This window comes from Schistocerca serialis, chromosome 5, assembly GCF_023864345.2.
Source record: "Schistocerca serialis cubense isolate TAMUIC-IGC-003099 chromosome 5, iqSchSeri2.2, whole genome shotgun sequence".
Taxonomy (NCBI): domain Eukaryota; kingdom Metazoa; phylum Arthropoda; class Insecta; order Orthoptera; family Acrididae; genus Schistocerca; species Schistocerca serialis.
This window is the reverse complement of record NC_064642.1, coordinates 653,009,242-653,031,891: the sequence shown is the minus strand read 5'-3', so window position 1 is coordinate 653,031,891 and position 22,650 is coordinate 653,009,242.

The following is a 22,650-nucleotide window of genomic DNA, read 5'->3' as shown; positions in this document are numbered from 1 at the left end:
AGCGGAATATATATGTCGTTGTAGATGTACAGGAGCCATCTCTGCGTTTGCCTAAAGCGATTTAGGGAAATCACGGAAAATATAAATCTGGGTGGCCGGAGGTGGGTCTGAACCGTCGTTCTCCCAAATGCGAGTCCATTGTGCTAACCACTGCGACATCTCGCACGGTTTTTCCTGTAATAAACGCGAGGTTCTTTTTCACTGTGATGGGCACAAAGTCAAATGAGAACGTAGCAGCAGAGGACGCATACACGATATATCATACGTCTGCGAGATGTCAACTCTCTGGTGAGACGGAGACCTATGCAACTTTGGAAAGATGCGTGGTTAGGGATGAGTAGCTTTCAGATGCAGTGACTGATGTGGACTGGCACCACACCCCATATCAGTCAACCCACCACGACCAGAATATACGGACTCGCCTGTGAAATGGCTTCTGTGTCTTAACTAATAGAGTGACAACAAGAAGGTTTTGATAAGATGACAGAAGTATCTCATGAGGGAACAATTTACGAGGATGTTGGAGCGAGTTAGATAATACTTATATTGACATGTGTAATATCCAAATACAGCCCTCAGCTTTTATCTGGAGGTTTTTATGGATTTCAAAGCTGCTCATTAGTCTAGTTTTCACGCATCTAAGTATTTCCGCTGTATTATTTTGCACATAAAAATGTTCAAATGTTTGTGAAATCTTATGGAACTTAACTGCTGAGGTCATCAGTCCCTAAGCTTATACACTACTTAGCCTAAATTATCCTAAGGACAAACACACACACCCATGCCCGAGGGAGGACTCGAACCTCCGCCGGGACCAGCCGCCTTCGGATTATTTTCGACAAGTGACACGGAAAGCGTCGGAAACAAAACCACCTTACTATACTAACGCGTTTCCCGACGAGTACCCTTCACTAGTACACATAACTGAAGAACTTTAAGCTCTGGACTTCTCTGTAAGGACGGTCGCAGAGATCTCAAATCGCGGAGGACAAGGCAGGATATGCCACTATTCCTGGCCATTGCAACTAACAATTCGGAAAACAGAAAGTTTTTCCACCTGATAGGTCTCGCGGTTCACACGGTGCTCGCCGAAAAACTAAAAGCTGAAGTTGCTCCAGCAAAACGCTACAAGTTCCAGGACATCATTCACGTTGCACCGTACTGTTCCGTGTCAGACAAGTACACGATGTGATCAAAAGTATCCACACACCTGGCTGAAAATGCTTTACAAGTTCGTGGCTCTCACCATCAATAATGCTGGAATACAATATGGTGTTGGCCCACCCTTAGCCTTGATAACAGCTTCCACTCTCGCAGGCATATGTTCAATCAGTTGCTGGAACGTTTGTAGGGGAATGGCAGCGCATTCTCCACGAACTGCTGCACTGAGGAGGGGTATCGATGTCGGTCGGTGAGGCCCGGCACGACGTCGGCGTTCCAAAACATCCCAAAGATGTTATATAGGATTCAGGTCAGGACTCTGCACAGACCAGGCCATTACAGAGATGTTATTGTACAGTGTAAACACTCCGCCACAGGCCGTGCCTTGTGAACAGGTGCTCGATCGTGTTGAAAGATCCAATAGCCATCCCCGAATTGCTCTTCAACAGTGGGAAGAAAGAACGTGCTTAAAACATCAATGCAGGCCTTTGTTGTGATAGTGCCACGCAAAACCACAAGGGTGGAAGCCCCTCCGTGAAAAATACTACCACACCATAACACCACCGCCTCCGAATTTTACTGTTGGCTCTACACACGCTGCCAGATGACATTCACCGGGCATTCGCCATATTCACACCTATCTGTCGGATTGCCACATAGTGTACCGTGATTCGTCACTCCACACAACGTTTCCCCACTGTTCAATCGTCCAATGTTTACGCTCCTTACACCAAGCGAGGCGTCGTTGGGCATTTATCAGCGTGACGAGTGGCTTATGAGCAACCGCTCGACGATGAAATCCAAGGTTTCTCACCTCCCGCCTAAATGTCATAGTACTTGCAGTGGATCCTTATGCAGTTAGGAATTCCTGTGTGATGGTCTGGATAGACGTCTGCCTATTACACATTATGACCCTCTTCAACTGTCGGCGGTCTCTGTCAGTCAACAGACAGGGTCGGCCTGTACGCTTTTGTGCTGTACGTGTCCCTTCACGTTCCCAGTTCACTGTCACATCGGAAAGAGTGGACTTAGGGATGTTCAGGAGTGTGAGGATCTCGGGTACAGACGTATGACACAAGTGACACCCAATCAACTGAGCCCGTTCGAAGTCCGTGAGTTCCGCGGTGCGCCCCATTCTGCTCTCTTACATTGTCTAATGACTACTGACATCGCTGATGTGGAGTACCTGGCAGTAGGTAGCAGCACAATGCACCTAGCATGGAAAACGTATGTTTTTGGGGGTGTCCGGATACTTTTTATCACACAATGAATGTTAAGGGTGTTATCAACTACGCAAGTCGTGATTACCCCGTCGCACGTGGTTCGAAGTCGACAAGCGCACTCTGCGGAGAGGAAGGACGCGTGGTTAAGCTAACGAGGTGGTTGCGCCTTATGAAAGCGTGGTATACCTCGCCTACGTGGACTGTTCGGCAAACCTCAAGGACCAGATAGATAAAGTAACATAACATATTAACAACTCGGTGGAAATGACTGAAAGTGCGGAAGCATATTGCCAGAGGTCTCCCAGCCGTGGCCACAAAGCTGGATGACACATGCCGTGAGGTCAGGGAACGTGTAGCCCCATTGGGACTCGCCCCACAACACGAGGCAGCTGAAGGCCCGGAACATATTAATGTCTGTCAATCAAGCATCAGTTGCGCCGCACTGTGGCTGTGTTCATAATTTGAAACATGGACCGGAGCCCTCACTCGTGGAAGAATCATCGGGAAACTGAAAGGAGGGTGAAGTGTGACGGGTGTAGACAGGAGTTCGGTGTTTCTCATGAAAATTTTCTGCGTGTATGTGGAGCATTCCGAACCACAGCTGCCCGAATGAGAGACAACGGTCAAATACAACAGTGGATGACCACTACATTGTGTAACAGGCAAGGATGAACCCACGCCAAATAGCGAGTGCTACTGCAAACACTTTTAACAGGACAGCAAGACACAAAGTCTCACACTGTACAATGGAACAGATACTGCATCAGGGTGGTCTCTTTGTTCGACGACCAACGCATTGTGTTCTGCTGACGTCTGCACATAGGTGGCACCGTTTGCGATGGTGCTTAGAGAACAGGAACCGGACCAAAGCGGGATGTTGGCAGAGTGCTCTTCTCAGATGAAAACAGATTGTCTCAGTAGTGATTTTGGATATATGTTTACACGACGAATAATGGGAAAACGCAATGCATCCAAGGAACATTATCGGACATGATCGTTTCGGTGGTCCAAGTGTTATGGGGTGGCTCATCGAGCATGTGTGGGATGCGCTTGGGAGACGTACTGCCAGACGTACACATGCGCCAACGACCGTCAGGCAGTTGTTGGCAGCGCTGGTGGAGGAATGGAACGCCCCACCACAACGGCTCCTCAGCAACCTTGTGGCCGGCATAGAAGAGTATGCATTATCATCCGTTGTGAACACTCGCCCTATTAAGAAGGATGTCCAGTGTTTCGTAATGCCCGAATAAGAGTGTCATACCTGTTTGTCGCATGGCGTAATTCTTCTGAACTAAACGCTGGGAGCTCTTCCTATGTACAGTCTACATTTTATCGAGCTGTAATAACTTCGCAATGACACATTACGGGAGTTCCTAAAGGTTTCAAATGGCTCTGAGCACTATGGGACTTAACATCTATGGTCATCAGTCCCCTAGAACTTAGAACTACTTAAACCTAACTAACCTAAGGACAGCACACAACACCCAGTCATCACGAGGCAGAGAAAATCCCTGACCCCGCCGGGAATCGAACCCGGGAACCCGGGCGTGGGAAGCGAGAACGCTAACGCACGACCACGAGCTGCGGACTCCTAAAGGTTTGCACACCAGTGCACACAGTGGGAACATAACAAGAGGACAGTAACGCTCTTGAGTTTCTTTACGCCGCAATTGGTACGCCGACGGCGCCACCAACTGCTGACTTCTGCTCAGAAACACCTAGCATGTCGCAGAGGGAAAGCACCATCAAAACGAAGCAAATGGTGCCACAGACGCCTTAAGATGCTGCCCACCTCTTCGTAGCAGCCATGCAAAATACTGCAGCGCTGATAAAGTTCAGCAGTGTGACTGTACTTAGCAGGGGCGAAACTAAAGATGAATACCAGAAGCAACCCTCAACGGAAGTTCGCTCATCTTTGGGAACCGTCACTGAGGCAGTCGAGGAAACTGTAATCTGCACCAGTGTCGTAACAGATGCTCCAAACAACGAACTTAACAGTTTAACCGCGCATGTCTTTGCTATCGTAAACAGCCTAACGTAGCTGACAGAGCTCCCTCCGCAGCATAAAATTGCTCTAATCAGCTATGCTAGTAACCACTGGATCTAAACCACAACAGCCACATTCCACATATTAAAAGGAATGGGACACGATCAGGAGATACTGGATGACCACCCGAGAGCGCCGATGGTGAGTTGCCTAAAGACACGGAAAGACATCAATAGTGATGGACACAACGGATATAACAGGGTAGACTGAAAAGTTCGCAGGGTGAACCAAATCGAGAGACTAGAGGTAATAGTGTCTGGAACCAAACGACGATGAGTGCAACGAACAATACGAGAGTGTAGTCGGGACACGACTGAGATCAAAGGCCCTGCGCTGCTGGCTTTATAGCGCGGCCGCGGGGGCCGATAGGCTCACATGGGGGGCGTGACCCAAGCATAGCGCCGAGGCTGCTACAGCAACACTCGAAGCTTTCAGCAGCGCCGCCTACCTGGTGTCGTCTAGGTCCATATTTTCTGGCAGGCTTTCAGAATTGTCGGGCTGGGACAGCAGGTTATAGTTAGCATTAATTGACTGGTAACAACTGCGTGGAACGCCAGAAGCGCCCACTCTCAAGCTGCTGAACTTCCAGTTTCTCTGAGACGATTTTATCAACATTTGTCTGGTGTTGGGAACACATCTTAAGCCTGGAGTACGCCAAACTATTCCTGGACTATTCCGCAAGGACACCACGCCCGGGTTCCCGGGTTCGATCCCCGGCGGGGTCAGGGATTTTCTCTGCCTCGTGATGCCTGGGTGTTGTGTGCTAGCCTTAGGTTAGTTAGGTTTAAGTAGTTCTAAGTTCAAGGGGACTGATGACCATAGATGTTAAGTCCCATAGTGCTCAGAGCCAGCCGCAAGGACAGCCCTTATACATGCAAAACAGCAGCCACCACTATACAGTTTAGCTCCTGCCAGTGACAACGCTGAAGGCTGCAGGCATAGTTGGCTATACATTAGTGGGATGCATCCCTTTTATCTGAGTTCCAAGGATTTTGAATCCTTGCTGATCTTACATGCCAGGATTTGCATTGCAGGCGTTCGGAACTCCAAGCATGCTTCGTTGCACACAAAACTTACTGGCAAACGACGTGTATTTCCGGTGGCATAGCTGGGGGGGGGGGGAGGGGGGGGGCGGGGGGGGGGGGGGCATAACGATCCCTATCATACTCCGCATCAGAAGGCAATCTGAAGTCACCGATGTCACAATCATTTAAGGGATACAAGTGTACATTTACTCGTCAACAAGCAAAGCAGTCATTTTTAGTAATATTTCTGAGAGTTCTGGGACAAACTAAACTAACACCAGGGTCTTCAAAAGCCTCCAGGAACTTTCAGTAGTTATATGCTGAGGTTACTGGCATCTCCATCTTCATGAGCAGGAATGGGAATAGACGTTGTGACTGTGAAAGAGGGTAACGAAATGTATGTTTCAGTCCTCCACCCCCTACTGTGTAAAGAGATGTACTACAGCTCCTTACTGGCACCCACTAGTCTGAAACTACGAACTCCTCACGCAGGCTGTAAAGGCCCAAGGGATGTCTCCCGAGTGCTGTGTCATCCTCTGCCTTGTGCTGTCATGCACATGTGGTATGTAGGAGCATGTAGTCAACACACTTCTCTTCCATCTGTTTCTCAGACTTCCCTTAATTACCATCCGCCAGTTTTCTCCGAAATGTCGGCGCTTCACCCATGCAGTGAAGGCCAAAGGGATATCTATTAGGTGTTCTGTGATTGTCTGCCTTGCAGCATCATGCGGATGTTGTATGGATGGACATGTGGTTAGCACACCACTCTCCCAGCCACTTTTGCAGGCTTTTCAGGCCGTGGAACCGTTAATGGTCGGTTAAGTGGCTCCTCCACTGGCATCACGAGGTTGAATCTGTACCATTCCTCCCACTAAGGAAAAATTCTTGGCGGTAAGGGGAAACGAGTATGGGTCCTCCAAATTGTAGCCATCCATGCTAACCACTCTGTTATGAATGCTGACTTTCTCCAGAAGTCCCAAGCAATAAGTACTGTAGTGTTGCATTCACCCCTCACGTATCTGCAAAACACCCTGAACAAAGTTACTGCCTTGTTTTATTCAGCCACATCTCCTTCTCTACAAAAGGATGGACAAATTCGCTGTTGAGTTAAGCAAGGGCACTGACGCCGCACTTGACACATCGGCCACCTGCAGACTGTGTACTGCTACCTCGCCTCATACGTGTGCCACGACATTCTTCGTGACCCTCGACACATGTCAGTCGCCAGAAGCGTGCTCCTGTACCAGCGAGACAGAGAGAGAAAGAGAAATAAACTCTTCCTCTGTGACATAGTGCATAGAGCACAGATGCATTCGCCTTTGACTGTGACATGCTAGAGGCACTACGGGCCTCTGCATCGGTGCGGTAATTATGGAGAGAGTTTCTCGTTACTGTATTCGTGCGCAGTCGGAAGAAAAAGGTCGCCAAGCGCCTACGCGGTAGAGCAAGTGCAACAAACATATTAACAGCCTTTGACGATAACACGATCTAGCAGCCGCTGTATACCTCCGTATCAGTGCGGTAGTTACGGAGAGTTTCCCAGTACTATAGTCGCGCATGGTCGGAAGAACTTGGTCTTCGGTCGCGTAAGCAGCATGTTAAATCTAGTGGACGGAACAACAAGGATGCGAAATATTGGTGCACGTAGTAACACACAAGGAACAAACACAAACACCTAAACGCAATTAAAACATGAGTAACAACGTTATGATAGATATTCAAGGGTTTTACACTGAAACCACATACATTATTATCAAAGAAATTTTCTTAACAGTGCGAAATCAAGACGGCAACAATATTGGTTCATTCAAAACAATCATTTCACCAAGGCTGTCTGTCTCAAATCTGCAAACACATCCAGCAATAAACACAGCATTGTGGTTGTCAAGCAGCCATCATGGAATGCGTGGAACCAGAGGGGCCTTGAGTGCTACGTTCTGGCAGGTATTGTGACTAGACTGTATGACGAACAGAGCTGTAATGTACTTGTCGAAGAACAACAGAAAGCTAACTATATCGAACAGAAGCTATTCCATGAGGTGAATGTTGTCATTATTGACGAGGACTGCCCACTATTAGAGAAATTACGGTCATAAACCGAAAAAAATAGTGTTGTGCAATGCACACAAGAACCCAAATGACATTTTTGCTGTTGAATATGTGATGGTGAGGAAGTTAAGGGAACAAAAATTTCAGAAACAATAATATCAAACTTTGAAAAGGAAATAGCCGACTTTTTGAACGTATCTCACAGAAACTGTAATGACAGGACAAGGAAGTAAATATAGATGTGTGCCCAGCACAGCTGAAACAGTATAGTAATGTAGGCATAAGCAAAGGTTTATACAGAAGACCTCGGCCCCACCGAACTCATGAAGCTCTATTAAGAACATATTTTGCCAAGGCATACATCACAGCAAACAAAGTATATGTGTGTGAGTTATTAACAAGAACCATTGCCAGTTACATAAGAGCTCTTGAAGGAGGCACGTAATATGAACTTCAGTTTCACACCCTTCACTGCAACTATACAAAAAGATGACATTTAAGAACTGATGATGTAAATAGGATGGTAATGTTCGAATGTGTGTGTATATTGGTTGTCGCAAGTGACATAAGTGAACATCAACTGACAAAGCCACGAGATGATCGATCATCAGTAGCGAAAATAATGCTGTTTGAAGCAACATATAGCTTGAACAGCGGTGATACTAAAAAAGTTATTGTGAGGATGATTTTGATTCATCAGTTTCATGGAGTTGTGGTTCTCGAGAAACCTCGACATAGTGCTACGGAAGTGAAATTATTTGTGAATGAGTGGTCCGATTTATGCACAAAATCTGTGCAAAGTTATCAGAAATTCTGAAACGATCTCATTGATACTGGATGATCGTACCATTTCCAGTGGTGATTTTCCCAGAACTTTAAAGATATACAAGATGGAATGCATCCACATACAGGAACATACGTTTAAGAATCTAATGTATGCTAGTTACACCATGCAACAAGAACTGAATGAATGCAGTGCCTAGCACACATATGTAAATAGCTTCTACCAGAATCTGGAAGGATCTGATTGACGTTGCATTGCAGAATATTCAGTCTACAGAGGAAATTACTACTCAGCTTTTTGATCCATGTTGTGCATCAATAGACGGTACTATGTATGAAATGACCTTGGCAGATGTAGACACAGAACTCCGTTCACATGTAAGGTTTATATACCCAGTGTCAGGTAAGAATTTATTATTAAAAAGTGTAAGTTCATATTAGGTCTTAGGATAGTCGCATTGAAAACTGAAACTTTTAATTTTTATATATGTATGTGATTTAGGCAATTAAAACGTGCGTTCTGTTTGTTTCGCTACCAAACCCATATCTACTAACGTAAACGCATATAGAATATAATGACTGATGGATAAAACATACCAATCACAAGGACTTCAGAGTAAGAAATTGGTCTTGCAGTAGTACAGAAAATCAAAAGAAGAATAAGAGAATACTACTCCCAGATACTATATGCTTGATAACAGACATGCAATCAGACTGTGGCATGAAAATGGTTACTATGTGATCATTAATGCATCCAGATGGCATTCCCTTTGAACATGTCTCCATTACTTGATAACATGTAAAAAAAATCTTAGCAAACATTTTTTAATTGCCTGGGTCATGACATATAAAAATTAAGCTATGATGACTCGACTAATTTCAGTTGTCAGTGCAACCATCCTCTCATAATGTTCATATTAGGTCTTAGGATAGTTGCCTTGAGAACTGAAACTTTTAATTATTATGTATGTACATGATTTTGGTAATTAAAAGGTGTCTGGAGATTGATTTTTTACATTTTATCAAATGACATAGGATCGCCTTCTCCTTCTCTGAAACTGTTAGGCCTTACTAACGTCTACATATTTTCGAAAACATTATTCCTGCCTACATAATACCTACTACATGTGATACTTTTGGGTGTGGATGATGTCATAGATGCAACACTCAGCAAAAGCAGCGATATTCCGTCACCTGAGACAGTGAGTCAAATACAGTATACACTTTTGATGATGTCACCACCAAAAAGCTTTTGAAATACTAAAATATTTCACCTTTCGCCAGCATATGAGATTGTTGTATTTGAGATAAATGTCTTCTGGTACTCCAAAGCAATTAGTGAGGGAAAGTACAGACCTTATTATTGCTTTCAAACAAGATAACAGGATTGTAAAACATATTAATGTTTTAAAACATTGTGTACCAGAAAGCAAGTGTGTCAGTACGGCGCACACAATGGACAGATATGGTCATATGAGGTAGTGACAGGAACGAATGTGTGAAGCCCTCAGAGCTGAAATAGTGAACGTAGGGACAGATGTATACAAACAGGGTAAATATGTGAAATATGGGCATCACAAGAGTGTCAGGAAAATACGGAACAACGTGGAAAAACTTGAGATGTTGACCGATCGTGATTTGGGTCTGGAAAACGAAATTAGCTCATATAGAGCGTATGTCGCCAGGCGCATTTTCTCTGCTCTTTCTGAACGTGTGGAGGACGTCAGCAAAAACAAAACAAAAAAAACCTGCTCATCACATTTTTAAAGCGATACCCAGCGGTGACGGGAATGTCGTTTTGATCACCGTTACAAACAATATGACTAAGAAAGTAGAATTTTGTGGGTCCATTCGATATAGTGGTTTGAAATCAGTCTAGTGCGATATTTTTTTTCATCGGTGTGTCTTAACAGGGACAGTAGAACACGATGAATAACCAGTACTCCGGCAGTGACGTCACTGCTCCGGCCTATGTTGACTGCTACTGTCATGCAGCTGATCTGCTCAGTAGTTCCTGGACTGCTGGCTATTCTTAATGTTTTACTGTCCCTGTTAATACATACCGATGAAACTAATACTGCACTAGACTGATTTGGTACCGCTCTATCGAATTCGTGCTTTAAAAATCGCTTTGTTTGTAATGGCATACAAACTGCTGCTTTCCGTCGACGAAGGGCGTCACATGAAACACGTGATGACCATTATTTGTCTGTGCTGATTCCAGCTACATACTGCAGAAACTAAACTCATAATATCAACCGAAACACCAGAAAAAATATGAGTGATGCCTCTTAGCAGACACCCATTTTAAACACGGGATGGGTCGTTTTAGGGGGAGTTGCCACTCAATGCGGCACTGTTTAAAAGGCCATTGATAACACTGAAATCACTACTGGGCCGAGGAGAACAATAAAGTGAAGGGAAAAGGTATTGGTCTCCATGCTAACAGCCGGCCAGAATGGCCGAGCCCTTCTAGGCGCTTCAGTCTGGAACCGCGCGACCGCTACGGTCGCAGGTTCGAATCCTGCCACGGGCATGGATGTGTGTGATGTCCTTAGGTTAGTTAGGTTTAAGTAGTTCTAAGTTCTAGGGGACTGATGACCTCAGATGTTAAGTCCCATGGTGCTCAGAGCCATTTGAACGAAACCCATTCTGTCATTGACGGTTCTTGTGCTTTCATTGGTGGTATTTTAAACTTTGCGCTTTTCAACGATGATAAAGTATAGTCATGGTAATGGGTAGCTTGTAGTTATTGCTCGCTGTGGAGGTATTGAGACTACTGGTGGCCTTGAAGTTTTTAATAACCATGACGTCATTGCCTACCGCACTTTCAGTGTCGGTGAAGTACTTAGTAAGGACATTGGTACTTTTCGTCATTATTCTACGATGCCTTTTGTGTTGAGAATCCGTGGACGTCGTAAGATGTATAAAGGTGAAGCTATTTATGTGTGGTGTAAAGGGTCTGGTGTTTGTGAAATGTAAATCTTCTTCGTGAGTTGACTTTATCCATGCTAATATTATAAGTGCGAAAGTAACTCTCTTGGGATTTCACGACTAAATCACTGAAAATGTTGGAAATTTGTGGTAAGGTCTTATGGGACCAAACTACTGAGGTTATCGGTCCCTAAGCCTACACACTACTTAATCTAACATAAACCAACTAATGCTAAGGACAATACACACACACACACACACACACACACACACACACACACACACATACATACATACACACACACACACACACACACACACACACACACACACATGCCCGAGGGAGGACTCGAACCTCCGGCGGGGAGAGCCGCACGGACGATGACAAGCCACTGAACCTACTTCGATACTATCTGGTATGGAGATACCATGAACGCTAAGGAAGAACGTAGGCTATTTTAGAAAGTGTGTAGGAAGAACATAACGTTAAATACGGAACAGTAATTATTCTCTGACTTTTGAAATTTACCATATTTGTCAAAAAGCTTTTATTGATTGATATGTTCTATATAATACGATACAACGTAATGAATACAGTGTTCATACAATCTTCTACGTGTTTCATGCATACTTCCACACTAATATCAATCACAAACCCGTCACATTTTAGCATCTGAGCGCATACGTCTGTTACAACTTCTCTGTTCCTTTTAAATATACATGAACAGCTCGTGGTCACGCGGTCGGCGTTATTGTTTGAAGATAAAGGGTTCCGTGGTTCAGTTGTCACATACGTCGTTTTTTCTTCTTGCTTGCATCTGTATTTGTGTGTTGCCCTCGTTATGATTTTACTATCATAAACGAGCAACTCACCGAGAAATACACTACTGGCCATTAAAATTGCTACACCACGAAGATAACCGACAGGAAGAAGATGCTGTGATATGCAAATGATTAGCTTTCCAGAGCATTCACACAAGGTTGGCGCCGGTGGCGACACCTACAACGTGCTGACATGAGGAAAGTTTCCAACCGATTTCTCATACACAAACAGCAGTTGACCGGCGTTGCCTGGTGAAACGTTGTTGTGACGCTGCATCACAGACAGGAGCGCCTACGATGGTGTACTCAACGACAAAACCTGGGTGCACTAATGGCAAAAGGTCATTTTTTCTGATGAATCCAGGTTCTGTTTACATCATCATGATGATCGCATCCGTGTTTGTCGACATCGCAGTGAACGCACATTGGAAGCGTGTATTCGTCATCGCTACACTGGCGTATCACCCGGCGTCACGGTACGGGGTGCCATTGGTTACACGTCTCGGTCACCTCTTGTTCGCATTTACGGCACTTTTAACAGTGGAAGTTACGTTTCAGATGTGTTACGACCCGTGTCTCTACACTTCCTTCGATCCCTGAGAAACCCTACATTTCAGCAGGATAATGGCACGACCGCATGTTGCAGGTACTGTACGGGCATTTCTGGATATAGAAAATGTTCGACTGCTGCCCTGGCCAGCACATTCTCCTGATCTCTCACCAATTGAAACGTCTGGTCAATGGGGCCCGAGCAACTGGCTCGTCACAATACGCCAGTCACTACTCTCGATTAACTGTGGTATTGTGTTGAAGCTGCATGGGCAGCTGTACCTGTACACGCCATCCAAGCTCTGTTTTGCTCAATACCCAGGCGTATCAAGGTCATTATTACGACCAGAGGTGGTTGTTCTGGATACTGATTTCTCAGGATCTATGCACCCAAACTGCGTGAAAATGTAATCACATGTCAGTTCTAGTATAATATATTTGTCCAATGAATACTCGTTTATCATCTGCATTTCTTCTCGGTGTAGCAGTTTTAATGGCCAGTACTGTAATTGCACCAAGCTGCCGAAAATTCCAACCGGGGCCTCCCAGTCAAGCACGTTACATTTCATTTTACTGATACACAATCGCAGCCGTGGATAACAGATAGATAATAATGCTTATACAATCCTGACTTTTTTAATTCACACCAATCCATACTTCGATAATAATATTACAAATGCGGAAGTAAATCTGTCTGTTACGTTTTCATGACTAAACCGCTCAACCAATTGGTGTGGGATAGCAGGAAACCTGATGAAGAGTGTAGTTCATGATATTTATTGGTTTGAAGAATATTACTTAAATTGAGGAAAAATATTTACTCTTTGAAAAAGCTGCTTACTCTTTCACATATCGTATAAGTGAGAAGCCTTTTATTCATTGATATGTTCTACGGAATATGATTCAACGTAATCAACGCAACGCTTATTCAATTCTCATAGTATTTAATCCCTACTTCAGTACTAATACCAGTATTATTATTTTCGAAAGTAACTCAATCTGTTACGTTTTCATGACTTTACTGCTGAACCGATTCCTATGGTATGATATAGAAATATCTTGAACCCTGAGGAAGCCCATAGGGTACCTTAGAAAGTTGTATCCTTTTGAGTGCTATTAACAGTTTTAAATATGGTATGCCGACGACGCTGAGGCGATGGCCGTAGACTCTTCGTATCTATAGATGTATAGATGTAAATTCCGTGTGAATGTGCGCGTGGCTTACGATATTGAGTTCCTGCACCACCTGGCCTAGCTAGGGACTTTTGGTGGAAGTACAACAATAAATTTTTTTATCGTAAAATCAAGAATCATATTTAAAACTGTTACTATAAGCCTCGCAAACCCGATTTAGTAAAGCGGCCTGATTTAGTGTGATAGTTGCAAGAGAGCTCGAGCTGTGAAAGGTATTCTATTTCAACAAGCCTCAGAGCAGCCTCACGTCCGCCGGAACTTGGATGCCGAACGTCAGGTGGCGTTAAGAGCTACAGAGAGATTGATCATTCACAACCCCGTCACACTTTAGACGCTGAGCGTAGGGCGTCTCTTACAGCTTCCAAGGCGCATTAAGGGTCACAGCGACGACGTCATTTAAAGGCTGCACGACACACAGAGAGTTGTATCTTTACATATGGAACGTGGGGGGCTTTTGGTGAGGCCGCATTTGGTTATGACCTGTTAAATATGTTAATCATAGATTAGACATCGTTGTTGTTGTTGTGGTTTTCAGCCCTGAGACTGGTTTGATGCAGCTCTCCATGCTACCCTATCCTGTGCAAGCTTCTTCGTCTCCCAGTACCTACTGCAGCCTATATCCTTCTGACTCTGCTTACTGTATTCATCTCTTGGTCTCCCTCTACGATTTTTACTTTCCGTGCTGTCCTCCAGTACTAAATTGATGATCCCTTGATGCCTCAGAACATGTCCTACCAACTCATCCCTTCTTCTAGTCAAGTTGTGCCACAAACTCCACTTCTCCCCAATTCTATTCAATACCTCCTCATTAGTTATGTGATCTACCTATCCAATCTTCAGCATTCTTCTGTGGCACCACATTTTGAAAGCTTCTATTCTCTTCTTGTCTAAACTATTTATTGTCCATGTTTCACTTCCATACGTGGCTACACTCCATACAAATACTTTCAGAAACGACTTCCTGACACTTAAATCTACACTCGATGTTAACAAATTTCTCTTCTTCAGAAACGTTTTCCTTGGCATTGCCAGTCTACATTTTATGTCCTCTCTACTTCGACCATCATCAGTTATTTTGCTCCCCAAATAGCAAAACTCCTTTACCACTTTAAGTGTCTCATTTCCTAATCTAATTCCCTCAGCATCACCCGACTTAATTCGACTACATTCCATTATCCTCGTTTTGCTTTTGTTGATGTTCATCTTATACCCTCCTTTCAAGACACTGTCCATTCCTAAAATCGTCAAGAAGTAGCAAATATTTACCAAAAGTATTAAAAATATGCACAGAAATAATGTGTATGGTAAGTGCTGAATGCAACTAAGAAATCCAATGGTCAGAAATAAAGCTTATGGCGTAGTGCTATTAATACAGCGCTAACCAGTAAACATGAAAGTGGTCATCTTCACACTCCAGAACGGCAGGTGGACTTCCACGGAGCAAGCTGAACGGACCCATGACGCTGAACTGAATGTCAGTTCAGCGTCGTGGGTCGGTGCGAAAAGTAATATCTGTATTCGTCCCGGATACTCTATGTAACCATGTTATCCAAAATAGTATTTACGTTGAACAGTATACTTACAGGCGACTCCATAACGCATGCAGAATACTAGGACACAATGCGTTGTTGGCAGGATTTAATAGCTCCATCTTAAAGAAGTATATGAAGGTGTACAATGGGACTGATGTTCGTCTAGTTTTCGACCTTTTTGATTAATCAAGGAGTTTTTGCATGACTATAATCTCTACGTATTGGTGTATTTCCAATGGCTGCCTCATGCAAACGTCGACAGATAATGAAATGACTTCTCATCTCTGGTCGTTGATTTCAAGCCAGTATACGTAGGGACATCGACCTGATGTATTCGAATGCTTTGCATTACGTGCACAGCGATTTGATGCTATGGCTAGGGCCCCTAGTTCTTTGAAATGGTTCTCACTCCAAGCTCATGACATCACTGGAGGATAAACACGGTATATTATACATTACGGAAGCCTCAAGCAGTATCTTAAATTAGAGTTGGAACTGGGTCACGTCCACCGTGTTACTACCTTCGACCAGTACCTGGTTGAAGAAGTATACTGACGGAAATACGACACATAGGGCTTCCATCATATGCCAGTTTGAGAATGATTTCTACAAATTAATGAAGAAAGTTTGGGGTACGATTGCGGAAACCATTAGAAACCGTCGTGATATTAAATTGCTCATCCATTGGGATAAGCGTTGGAAGGAGGTGGGGGGACAATGGATTTCGAAGCCAGATTTCAAACAGTTATCAGTTTAAAGGAGGGCGAGGGAAAGAGGTTGTCAGTTGTGTAGTTTGCAGGTCTCTCCTCTGAAATGTATGCATACTCTAAGGTGGTTTACTTGTGTGCAACATGCTACCATCTTCAAAGATGGCAAAGGTTGAGACCAAATTTCTGAATCCTGTTTATTTTGGAATGGGTCTATTGGAGCTATCAAAATTGCACATGTAGCATTTCCATTAAGAGACTGCAAAACTCATATTGAAAATCCAAAGTTTTTTTATAAGGACACTCACAGTTTCACTTATTTGTTGAAGTGTTGTGATCTATGTGACGCGATAAGATGCCATCACAATCCATGTGACACATCCGTATACAAAGCCAATAAACTGTACTGTATGACACGTACAAACAAAGAAGTTATCAGTTAGATGAAGGATGAGGTAAATGGTTTGCCAGCTGTGGACTTTGCATGTCTCCACTCTGAGGTGAGCTGTTGGTGTGTAACATGCAGTCACAGCCCCCGTGCTGGTGCAGATGATGCTCCAAATATGGGGTACCACATTAATTTTGAATCGTGAGCGTATGTGGTACATACTGTGTCGCAGCTATTCATCCTGTCATCTCATGACGATAACCAAGTACTTTGTAACGACAGGATCACAACACTATCATGCCTGCACTATTCCCTGCTGTGAAAGCGAGCGAGCTGGCGCTCTGGTTAGCATACTGGACTCACATTGAGGAGGATGATGGTTCAAATCAACATCCAGCCTCCTGTTTTAGGTTTTCTGTAATTTTCCTAAATCACCTCAGACAAACGCCAGGATGGTTCGTTTGACACGGCACGACTGATTTCCTTCCCTATCCTTCCTTGATCCGAGCTACTGCACCTTCTCTAATGAACTTTTGGTCGATGGGACATTAAATACTAATCTCCTCCTGCTCCTGGTGTGGTGTATACACTGCGAATATCATAGTGTGTATACATGCGTGCGCGCGCACACACACACACACACACACACACACACACACACACACATATATATATATATATATATATATATATATATATATATATAGTGTGTGTGTATTTCTAGATGTATTTTTGTGCACTATGTAACACACTTCACATGTCCATATCCTGATGTTGTGTGTGAACATAATCTAGTTTATACAGCTGGTTGATTGTCCATGATGTAGTGTCCTCTTCTCCTATTACAGCCACTTTGGAAAGGGAACTCTCTGGTACCATGCATGATACGTTTAAGAACTGTTTTGGTGATAAACTGGATTAATGTACTTATATCCTGCGTCTTAAAATCATACAAATGATAAACAGACAATGTATACGTAACAATTGCGTACCATGTCAAGGTACGTTTCATTGTAAAAGATCTTTGTATTAATTTCTAGTTATAACATTTCTTCTTTCCCCCACCGCTGGCTACCTTTGACTGGATTGTCTACTTTTAACTCACCTTTTCTAGACATCATTGTAAAAATTATATTTTTTTATATAAGTAACACCGATAAGATTAAAAAAAAACTCTATATTCTTTTTATGCGAGGGAAGAAGGTTTTTTCTACATTTTTTCTGTGGTCGTTGTACTGATTATTGCTTTAACTAAGAAATGTAATCAATGGGATAAAAAAAACCTTTGTATTTATTTTTGTCATATTTTGACAAATATTTTATGCACAAATATATGTTTTCAACACACGCTTTTTGTCAGTGTTCTTTTTATATATCTTGCATTTTATGTCTCCATATTGTTTAAACATCTGCTTTTTTGCAAGCTGAAAACTCCACATCTACTACTTTCCGCTCGAAAGAGTTCTGTCAGCTCTCGCTGTAGAAAGTACACATGACACATACACTAAGATATTTGTCTATTCAATCCCCATCCAATGCACTGTGCTCCCACACACTACTGATGATTGCGTTCAGTTGTGGTTGCCAACGATTCAGCCTGTCTATGGTTATTCCCGATGCACTAAACAGTCCTTGCATCTTCACTGTACACGTTGGTATTGTAGGTATATACATCGCACAGAGCCACCTACTTCAGCTGCTATCTTTAGCACACGTAAGATGTATTTCGTAATTCAGCCAATACAATCTGAGAACGTATTTGAGTCTGGGTAGAAAGCACATATGGGGTTCCCCAAGATTCAGTCTTAAGTCCATTGTTGTTTCTCATACATGTAAATGGTGTTTTGCCTAATGTACGACATGCAGAATAGTTCTCTTTTTGCAGATGATACTAGTACCGTAATCTGTCAAAGTATACATACAGAGACAAAATAAATAGTAAACAACGTTGTTAAAAGTATCATTGATTGGTGTCCTTTGAGTTGTTTCACTCTCAATTTTGGAGAGACGCAGTATATTCAGTTCTGCACGTCTGGGGTTACTACACCAATGATGAGTGTAATACAAGGTGTGGAAATAATGAACAGGATGAAAACTTCAAAATTTTTAGGTGTCGATATTGATGAGAATTTCAACTGGAAAAAAATCATTTTGAAACTCTTAAAAGAACCTAGTTCAGCCACAGTTGCACTTAGAACACTGCTGACCTTGGGAGAGACAAATCAGTAAATTGACGTATTTTGCGTAATTTGATTCAATATTGTCATATGAAGTAATGTTTTTGTGTAACTCATCTTTAAGAGAGAAAGTCTTCATAGCTCAACAACGCGCTGTTAGAATAATATGTGATGCTCACCCATGGTCATCTCGTAAACGTCTGTTTCATGACTTGGGCATTCTGAGTGGTGCTTCATGGTATATTTATTTTCTCATGAGGTTTGCTGTGAATAATCCACTTCAGTTCAAAAGGAACAATGATGTACATATTTACAATACTGGAATGAAAATGACAATCACTACCTCTCATTAAGAATATCTTTTGCACAAAAAGGGGTGCACAATGCAGTAAGTAAAATGTTTGATCACTTACCCAGGGATATAAAATGTGTGACAGACAGCAAAGTAGAAACTCAAAAATTTCTTGTTGACAATATCTTTTGTTCTGTAGAGGAATTACTATTAGTGTAATGCGCAAAAGGTAGTGGGTAGGAATTACTAACTTACGCATGTACGTGTTTTTAAAAAGAAGATATAGATGTTGAGCACTGTGCCATGTTTACAGATTAATTTGCGATGTTGACGTAAAATGATTCATTCCACATGACTACGGTTTATTATGCAAAATGATCCATGGAACATGAAACTAACTAACTAACTAATTTATACTATCCACATACATCTCGTGGACTGATGCTGCGTGGTTCATAATGCCGACAGGCGATGGGAACAGGAGACCGCTTTTCGTCATTAGTGTACAAGGTGATCCTAGGCCCCGAACGTGAGTAATTCTTGTCACGTTAACTTTACGAAGAGGGCATCCGACAGAATGCTTCGCGGGATCTTCTTGTTAGATTACTTTAGCATGGGGTGCCAGTGTCACATGCCCGCCTCATTCCCGCCTATCTCGACTACATGGCATTCCATGTCTGAGTTGACGTGCCACAGAGGTAGTCTACACCTTCTTCCTGTTTTCATGATTGATCTGAGTGTAGTTTTTGACGGACTATCCACTGGACTATTTTACCATTAAATGTGATGGTGTTGCAATGGGAAGTTTCCCTTACAAGAGTAACCGCGTATTGCTAACGCTATACGCTGATAAGCGGTCTTCAGTCACAGCTTGAATGCCAATGTTATTCAACGTCAACTGCTAATCGCATGTGACAACATGCACACCTGGGCCGTCAAGCGGTGCCTTATACTCAACCCTAGCAAGACGTTCTCGGCTCTTACTCGTCGCACTGTTGCCAACGCACTGCCCTCTTCCAAGAAGTGACACGGAGAGAGTCACTACTGGCCATTAAAATTGCTACACCAAGAGGAAATGCAGGTGACAAACGGGTATTCCTTGGACAAATATATCATACTAGAACTGATATGTGATTACATTTTCACCCAATTTGGGTGCATAGATCCTGAGAAATCAGTACCCAGAACAACCACCTCTGGTCGTAATAACGGCCTTGATACGCCTAAGCATTGAGTCAAACAGAGCTTGGATGGCGTGTACAGGTACAGCTGCCCATGCAGCTTCAACGGGATACCACAGTTCATAACGAGAAGTGATTGGCGTATTGTGACGAGCCAGCTCCTCGGTCACCATTGACCAGACGTTTTCAGTTGGTGAGGGACCTGGAGAATGTGCTGGCCAGGGCAACAGTCGAACATTTTCTGTATCCAAAAAGGCCCGTACAGGACCTGCAACATGCGGTCGTGCATTATCCTACTGAAATATAGGGTTTCGCAGGGATAGAATGAAGGGTACAGCGACGGGTCGTAACACATCTGAAATGTAACGTCCACTGTTCAAAGTGCCGTCAATGCTAAGAAGAGGTGACAGAGATGTATAACTAATCGCACCCCATACCATCACTCCGGGTGATACGCCAGTATGGCGATGACGAATAGACGCTTCCAATGTGCGTTCACCGCGATGTCGCCAAACACGGATGCGACCATCATGATGCTGTAACAGAAACTGCATTCATCAGCAAAAATGGCGTTTTGCCATTCGTGCACACAGGTTCGTCGTTGAGTGCACCATCGCAGGCGCTCCTGTCTGTGATGCAACGTCAAGGGTAACCGCAGCCATGGTCTCCGAGCTGATAGTCCATGCTGCTGCAAACGTCGTCAGACGGCTCGTGCACATGGTTGTTGTCTTGCAAACGTTCCCATCTGTTGACTCAGGGATCGAGACGTGGCTGTACGATCCGTTACAGCCATGCGGATAACATGCCTGTCATCTCGTCTGCTAGTGATACGAGGCATTGGATCTCGACCAACGCGAGCAGAAATACCGCGATACGGTAAACCGCAATCGCGATAGGCTGTAATCCGACCTTTATCAAAGTTGGAAACGTGATGGTACGCATGTCTCATCCTTACACGAGGCAGCACAACAACGTTTCACCAGGCAACGCCGGTCATCTGCTGTTTGTGTATGAGAAATCGGTTGGAAAGTTTCCTCATGTCAGCACGTTGTAGGTGTCGCCCCGGCACCAATCTTGTGTGAATGCTCTGAGAATCTAATCATTTGCATATCACAGCATCTTCTTCCTGTCGGTTAAATATTGCGTCTGTAGCACGTCATCTTCGTGGTGTAACAATTTTAATGGCCAGTAGTGTATCTTGGTGTCACACTATACTTCCGTCTAACATCAGAGACGTCATGAGCGAAGCGGTAGCCTGTTCAGCAGGTTGTAATCTCTGCTGAATTTATTACCATCAGTATCGTTGCTGCTTGATACCATATTGTACAGGGCGCTGCCCTCACACCCACCCCCCGCCCCTCGCTCCAGCCCCATCACCCACCCCTGTGCTGGAATACGCTGTCGTCGTGTGGCAAAAAGCCAACGTTGCGAAGAACACAGAACCGCTGACTGCAGTTCGGTCTGCACCTAACAAACTCATTTCCGACAGCTCAGCTTCATCAAATGGCTCACGTCCGATATCTAAAGAGACAGTTTTAGAGCGGCTTGAAACGTCCCCTTAGAAAAATGTATAAATGACTGTGCTGATAAACCTCTTACGTTAATTGATTTTAAAACAGCTGAGCAAAATTGAACGTACTCAGACTTTTCTCTCTTTACTTATTCTGATCGGCATTAAACTGACACACTGTATTTTTTTTAGCGCAACGCAATCTGACTTTCAATAATCCCTACAAAAGAATGGCCCTGACTAACAATAACCTATATCTTACATGCGTTACTTACAAAAATCTTCGTTGCTCAAACTACTGCAACACAAAAAAATGGTTCAAATGGCTCTGAGCACTATGGGACTCAACTGCTGAGGCCATTAGTCCCCTAGAACTTAGAACTAGTTAAACCTAACTAACCTAAGGACATCACAAACATCCATGCCCGAGGCAGGATTCGAACCTGCGACCGTAGCGGCCTTGCGGTTCCAGACTGCAGCGCCTTTAACCGCACGGCCACTTCGGCCGGCTACTGCAACACAGCGAGCGCCAATACTGCTAGCTAAATAAAAGATTCTAACTGCTGTAGGCACTAACTACTGATAGGCACAGTTAGCAAATGAAAGATTTTGATAGAGAAAAAACAATGTATTTATCTTAATAATGTTCAAAAGTCGTCATATCGATTCATGACATCCATCTTTACAAATTTCCTTTTTCTGATGGACACACGTCCAAGTCGTCCGCTTTCAAAACTCTGATATCTCTCTCCCCACGTCCACCACTGCTGGCGGCTCACTTCCAACTGAACAACGCTACGCGCTGTTCACATCCAAACGCTCAACACTACAACAGCAAATTGTCCAACAACGTAAACCAGCCACAAACTGCACACAGCACAGTCAGTGATTTCCTTACAGTGCGCTACGTGGCGTTACCAACATAGAAATCTAAACAGCCTAGTTACAGGCTACTCGCATCTTTTAGAAAAAGCCGACAGTTTCAGCGTATTCTCAGTATAAGATGACCACAACAGCTAGCTGCACAGGCAGCCGCTATTGTCTGAGGATACACCAGAAGACAGACATAACTGAAG